Source organism: Eriocheir sinensis, unplaced genomic scaffold (genome assembly GCF_024679095.1).
Source record: "Eriocheir sinensis breed Jianghai 21 unplaced genomic scaffold, ASM2467909v1 Scaffold328, whole genome shotgun sequence".
Classification (NCBI taxonomy): Eukaryota; Metazoa; Arthropoda; class Malacostraca; order Decapoda; family Varunidae; genus Eriocheir; species Eriocheir sinensis.
The window spans coordinates 267,894-275,632 of record NW_026111641.1 but is presented as its reverse complement, the minus strand read 5'-3'; the positions used below and the strand labels follow the sequence as shown (position 1 = coordinate 275,632).

General features: G+C 39.9%; 1 long non-coding RNA gene across 1 annotated transcript; it reads left to right on the top strand.

Annotated features, from left to right (window-relative positions):
• The first annotated feature begins 3,659 nt into the window (after positions 1-3,659).
• Positions 3,660-4,956, top strand: LOC126991719 (uncharacterized). The gene is made up of 3 exons (XR_007745780.1): positions 3,660-3,942; positions 4,079-4,222; positions 4,824-4,956. It is a non-coding gene; the product is annotated as an uncharacterized LOC126991719 (long non-coding RNA).
• Positions 4,957-7,739: the final 2,783 nt, after the last annotated feature.

The following is a 7,739-nucleotide window of genomic DNA, read 5'->3' as shown; positions in this document are numbered from 1 at the left end:
GACACAGAATATGCCCAAACCAGCAAAAAACCTACTTTTAGGAGGGTACATATATCAGGAATACTACAGTTCCCTGTAGCCCACTCCGCCTATGTGAGTGAGCGTGTGAGGTTTCTCTCTCTCTCAAGTGTCACAAATTGCTTTTAAACTGAACCAACCCCGACTTGTAACCTAACAGCTAACAGGGGGCTTTGCCCTCTCTCAACCCCTCCAACCTACCATAACCAAACCTAACATACCTAACAGCTAACTGGGGGGTGGGGTTCGAGTTCCCCCCCACCCTAACCTGACAACACACACATCTAGGCAATACTCAATCGTGTCGTCCTCACTTCCTCGACCCCTAACTCAGTGAGTGCCGAGCCGTGAGGGGGGACTGATTGCACTTCAGTTACATATGTTGTTATTCCAATTTGAACATATTTTCTAGACCATTTCCGATACTCAATAGATCAATCTGAATACACTGAGGTATGAACAATATAGAATATATGCCCCTTGTGCTTCACAGACCATGCCTACTCCTCCTACACATTACCCAGGTTAGGTTAGGCAAAACCCTGACTACTTCTCCTTATTTTCAATATTTCCAGCCTGGCAGGATGGTTCCTGTAGCCTTGACACCTCCCAGCCGGCCATCACAAGTGCTCCATTAAAGCCAATATCTGAGCGCCAGGAAGCAAAACTGATCCCCCTTGTGAGGCATGAGTGTTTCTCCTCATTTCTACTCTTTATACCGTGATGTGCCGCCTGCAGCAGCTTCCCAGACCACTAATAATGCGTCCCTTCAACAAGGCTAACAGCGGCAAAAAGAAAAACTGTTCATCGAGACGAGTGTTGACTGTTTCTCCTTATTTCCACTATTCACAGTACCAGAGCAGCCTTAATGTCTCACCTGGGGTCGTGGAGGGACTCTTGGAAAACAGCCCCAGCGTGGAAAAGAGGAAAAATGTCCCTGACAGACGTGGAGGAGGAGCGAGTCAGTGTCGAGGAGGAGGACTCTGCTGTAGGGGTGGACAGGTACCAGTACCACTACTAACGGTACCAGCTAAACGGTACGGTACCGGTACCAGATTGCTCGGATTTATTTATTGTTACTTGTTACTTGTGTTTCTTATTTATCTGGTCCCACTTCCGCCGAAGCGCTCTGCAGGACCCACATATTTTAATTCATTAAATTTTCAATATTGATCACAACTTAAATGCCATGTTGATTGTAAATGTTTCCATATCATAGCAGTCAGAGGATAGAATTCCTTTGTTCTTGTAATGTCAGGAGGGAGCTTATTGTACAGTCTTGGGGCGGCAGAACTGAAAGCGCGCAATCCAACATGTGAAGAGTACCATGAAGTGTGATTCCAGAAGTGGCTCGGCGAGTGTTAATGCCTTCACCTGGCTGTATTTCGTGGAATAATTCTCTCAAATACGGTGGACGGCCAGTAATCAAAGCTTGGTGTGTCAAAACACATAACTTAACCCTTTAGCAGCGAGGGCCTTGATTCTGAATGCTCCCTCTAAGCGAGTTAATTTTGAAAAATATCACTAACGCAAATCATTATATAACACATATCAACGCACTCGTCATCAGTTTCTGCAGCCTCCAAAAATATTTACCTCTACTAAAGTACTTTATTAATCACTTAATAATACGTATAAATTACAGCGCGCCAGTAACTCTCCGTAGGCGTTCGACAGGTGGTCTAAAGAAAACGAGCCCGTTTTGAGGGAGACGTAAATAAGGATAAATAAATATATTCCTCATGAGAGGTCCTGACATCTGGTGACAGTCCTCGGAACCTCAACCTTCTCGCCTTGCTCCCAAGGGTTTAGCTGAACCTCTCTCTCTCTCTCTCTCTCTCTCTCTCTCTCTCTCTCTCTCTCTCTCTCTCTCTCTCTCTCTCTCATTATTCATACAATTCTAACGACTAATAAGCCATGGCAAGATTCAAAAGATATTTGTGTGTGTGTGGGGGACCCATTCATTATTATTTTTTTTTTACTGTCCGAAAAATTCCTGCATTTGTATCCTTGCATTTCTTTTTGGAGACGGCGTTGTGAAAGGCCCCTCGCCCGTCTGATTGCCCTGTGGGACTAGGGGAAGGTAATTAGGTCTGAGTTTGACCACGAAGGGCACCCTTGGGAGTACTTTGTTTATTCCTTTTCTCGTTTTTTATGAGTAGCTTGTGTTCTTTATTTTAGAGGAAAGAAGTGTGTGTGTGTGTGTGTGTGTGTGTGTGTGTGTGTGTGTGTGTGTGTGTGTGTGTGTGTGTGTGTGTGTGTGTGTGTGTGTGTGTGTTCTTTGTCCATGGTGTAAATCAGAATGTAAAAAATAAAGAAAGAAAAAAGAGAGAGCAAAAAATAGTTTACCACCAAATGAACAGGCTTGAGTCGTTTTTTGTGGTATGTCATCCACAACGAAAGAATAGAAAGGAAAATATTACTAATGTAGCTTCATATCTTGTGTGATATTATGAAAATTAGCCGCTGTACATAGCTCAGTGATGTATTGTGCTCTGAAATGACTACCAGATATCCGCCTACACTGACCAGGAAGGAATCGAACTACGAGCTTCCCAGGCGAAAGTGAGCATTATACCGACTGAGCTACCGCGGCTATGTTGCAATTTCATCAAATCTTACTTTCGTTTCAACACTCTCTCTCTCTCTCTCTCTCTCTCTCTCTCTCTCTCTCTCTCTCTCTCTCTCTCTCTCTCTCTCTCCAGGAGCAGGCACCAAAAGAAGAAGTAGTGTGTGTGTGTGTTTGTGTGTGTGTGTGTATAGGCCTATGCTCCCTCGCGTTATCTACATGGGAGGGGAGGGTGGAAGCGAGGTACCCTCGTATGGCAGAGAGAGAGAGAAGGCAGTACTGGCAACATTAGAACACTGCGCCAGCACAGATAACAATCCTGCTCATCACATGTGCCCTGAAGGCGAGGATACTTGGTGCTTTTATAACAGACTTATTCATGAGAATAAAGATATACCTGCTGGTATTCATCAGCAGAAAGTTGGCCACCCCATAAGAGAAGACATAAAGGAGGAGCTGTTGCAGGTGTACAAAAGATTTATCACAGACGAACTCCTGTCAAGGTGCAGTGGCTTCACGCAAAATGCTAATGAAAGCCTAAATGCACTCATATGGACAATGGCACCGAAGACCAGATTCTTCCACAGTGTAAGAATGAACTATCTTGTTGGAAAGGCAATTACAAAATTCAACTTTGGATATACAAGGACCCTCCATGAACACCTTGGAGCAGTCGGCATGGAAATGGCAGAAAAACATGATAGAAGAAGTACTTCTCAGTACCTAAAAAGACAAAAACAAAAAGAAGAAAGAAGAGGAAAGAAATCAAAAGACGCAAGGAAAGAAGAAAAATTGAGGGCAAGGAAGGTACAAGTTATGAAGCTGGAGGATTCTAACTTGTACATTTCTGGGTAGAAGTATAGCTGAGGAAGAGAGGGAAGCGGCCCACCCCTGGTAAAACTAAACCCCTCTCCATTGAAACAGCTACTTCGAAGATCCCCCAGGGGTGAGACGAGTAAAACTTGTCGGTAAAGGCCAAAATAAAATGAAATATATAATAAACTCTCTCTCTCTCTGCGCATGTGTGTGTGTGTGTGTGTGTGTGTGTGTGTGTGTGTGTGTTGGGGGGGAAGGGAAATTTGAAACAAGCGCTTATCATCCGTATGATAGCCTAAACCTCCGCAGACACCTAGCAAGTTCTCTCTCTCTCTCTCTCTCTCTCTCTCTCTCTCTCTCTCTCTCTCTCTCTCTCTCTCTCTCTCTCTCTCTCTCTCTCTCTCTCTCTCTCTCTCGTTTTTTGTTGCCAGTTGTCGCCTGTTGCGAGATGACGCATTACCATTTACCAGCAATTAGTCGCTCACAACCACTGACCCCGGAAGGAAGTTCAAGGAACCATGGAGGGGAAACAGACCAAAGTAAGTGTGTGTGCGTGCGCGCGCCAACACTATGTATATACTCTCAAACATTCATCCATGTCATCCACGAAATATTGTAGGAAAGATTACAAATTCATTTTTACATCTTTATGCTAAATTCATTTCATTTCATCAGTCTGACGGAGAGCTCATGCCTCCTCCACGAGCCCCACCGAGGAGAGCTGCCGCCCGACCAAGGAGGGCTGCCACTCCACCCCTTCCACCTCAGCCACCAGCACCGGAGGATGTCCCACGCCTTCGAAGATCATTTGCTTTTATGGTAAGATTGTTTTGTGGTCTTAGTAAAGTATCATTCAAAACAAACACACACACACACACACACACAGAAGACATCATTCTAACGTCTGGCTGATAACTGGGTAGAACCAGCAGCAGCGGACCGTGAGTGAATTCATGTCACAATACACGTACATTCATGTCTGTCTGTCTCTCTCTCTCTCTCTCTCTCTCTCTCTCTCTCTCTCTCTCTCTCTCTCTCTCTCCTCCTACCCTCCCCTCCTTCCCTCTCTTCCTCCCTCCCTCTTTCCATGCCTCCCATCCCCTTTCCTCCCCTCCCTTCCCTGATTTTCTCTCTCTCTCTCTCTCTCTCTCTCTCTCTCTCTCTCTCTCTCTCTCTCTCTCTCTCTCTCTCTCTCTCTCTCTTCCTTCCTTCCTCCCTCCCTCCCTCCCTCCCTCCCTCCTTCCTTCCCTCCCTCCCTCCTCTCTCTCTCTCTCTCTCTCTCTCTCTCTCTCTCTCTCTCTCTCTCTCTCTCTCTCTCTCCCATATCAGTGTATGTGTGATTTATCAACCCCTTTTTCCTATCTGTATGTTTCCCCTCATATTTTGTAAATTCATTTGTTTCTTTCCCGTTTCTTCCCAGGAATCCAAGACAAGAGACGTGGGGACCCTGACTCCCGTTTCCTCCCAGGACTCGAAGAAAAGAGACGTGGGGACCCAGACTCCACACTGGTACCCTAGGAATAGGGCAAACTCTCCGGAGTTGTAAATAAAATAAAATATATAGTAAATTTGTATTTTACTTATTATTACCTTTTCCATTGTTTGGTACACCATTTCGGACTTGTCCAGCAACTCCACTTCAACCCCGAAAGCCAAGGAAGGCCCAGCCCAGGATGTGAGGATGTGAGGGCGTATCTAAATAAAATGGCAACATTTGATACTGACTTTTATTTATCTTTTGTCACGTTTGATCAGCGTGGTTTTGTATAATATATATATATATATATATATATATATATATATATATATATATATATATATATATATATATATATATATATATATATATATATATATATATATATATATATATATATATATATATATATATATATATATATATATATATATATATATATATATATATATATATATATATATATATATATATATATATATTTATATATAATAATAATAATAATAATAATAATAATAATAATAATAATAATAATAATAATAATAATAATAATAATAATAATAATAATAATAATAATAATAATAATAATAATAATAATAATATTAATAATAATAATAATAATAATAATAATAATAATAATAATAATAATAATAATAATAATAATAATAATAATAATAATAATAATAATAATAATAATAATAATAATAATAATAATAATAATAATAATAATAATAATAATAATAATAATAATAATAATAATAATAATAATAATAATAATAATAATAATAATAATAATAATAATAATAATAATAATAATAATAATAATAATAATAATAATAATAATAATAATAATAATAATAATAATAATAATAATAATAATAATAATAATAATAATAATAATAATAATAATAATAATAATAATAATAATAATAATAATAATAATAATAATAATAATAATAATAATAATAATAATAATAATAATAATAATAATAATAATAATAATAACAATAATAATAATAATAATAATAATAATAATAATAATAATAATAATAATAATAATAATAATAATAATAATAATAATAATAATAATAATAATAATAATAATAATGACAATAATAATAATAATAATAATAATAATAATAATAATAATAATAATAATAATAATAATAATAATAATAATAATAATAATAATAATAATAATAATAATAATAATAATAATAAAAATATAACAACAACAACAATAACAACAACAACAATATTAATAATAATAATCATAAAAATAATGATAATAGTAATTAATAATAATAAACAGGTTATTAGGGATGGATTGGATGGATTGAGAGAGATGAGAGAGAGGAGAGAGAGAGAGAGAGATGATATGGAGCACACACACACACACACACACACACACACACACACACACACACACACACACACACACATTGTAGGATAAATCCTAAAAGTTTACAAGGTTGTGGAAGGCCTCATAGCAATCTCCCACGCACAAGGGAACGTTGCATTCCTTGCACATGATGGTGATCCTTGTGCGTTTTTGTGGGCGCCTGGTCGTGCTTACATACATAGCACTGTTTGCTGACCCTCCTCCCGTTAACTATCTCGGTGTATACAGGTGTGTGGCGGTTTGAGGGTTGCAGTCGGTAGAGTAGCTGAGCTGGACGGCGACCCATAGTGGCCGAGGTTAGCTCGCCGTACTTCTCGAGGAGCTGCATGGCTGTGTTATAGACAAACTGACGCAACATGATCTTCTTGGTGGGTGTTGGCTCATGTGTGGCAAGCCACATGTTGTAGGCATTGAGCATAGTCATGTCTATCAGATGGAAGAACAACTTGACTTGCCATCTGGTAGACCTTCTCACACTCAATGCCTGTGATCTGGCCGTCACACTTGTCCACCATCCTCATATTCATAGTGTAGTCGTGAACTACATCTGGCTTCCAAATCTCCTTCCTCGTCCCCCAGTGGCGTTTGCCAGTGTATGCCATAGCTCCTGTGTGGACGGTAGAGAAGGTGGACGTCACGCTTGTCGCTCCATCTCAAGGCCAGTAACTTGCCAGCCTTTTCTTTTGAGTGTACATGTCCTTCTTCCTGCCTCAGGTGCGTCGTGTCATCATTGGCTGGTTTGCTGGGGTCGTCAACTATGGTCTTTGTACGTCGAACTTTGGCATAAACTTTCTGTTCCGCCGTACGGTTCCACAAGATCCCGTGTTGTTGTCGTGCAGGAACTGACACAAAGCAGGGCTGGTATACCAATTGTCTGTGTAAAGAATATGACCCTTACCGAGTATGGTGCCATCATCTTACAGACGACGGCACCAGACTTTCCCTAGGATCTTTCTTACTGACAGTTGGTATATCAGTCTGTGCGCCTGCATACACAAGCACGTCAAGCACGATTCCTGTATCACAGTCGCAAAGAACAAAAAGTTTAATGCCAAAGCGATGTCTTTTTGTCGGAATGTACTGCTTGAAGGAGAGGCGACCCTTGTGCAGGACAAGTGACTCGTCAATAACCAGCTTTTGAAAGGGATGGAAATATTTCTGATACCGTGCAACGATCATTGAAATTATTTCATTCACTTTCCTAAGCGGGCCATTGTCGTTAGAATTTTCCCTGTTACTAAAGTTCAGAAAACCGAGCAACAACAAAAATCTGTCACGAGTCATATACTTCCCGTACAGAGGGTGGCAAAGAGTGTCATTACGCCAGTAATCCTGCACATAATGCTTCTTGCACAGAGGCATCAGCAGGATCAGGAGATAAAGACAATCAACTCCCTTGCCGTTGTATCCTCCATTTCCGTGCCCTGGAAGTGGGTGGAAGACCATTCATTCCCTCA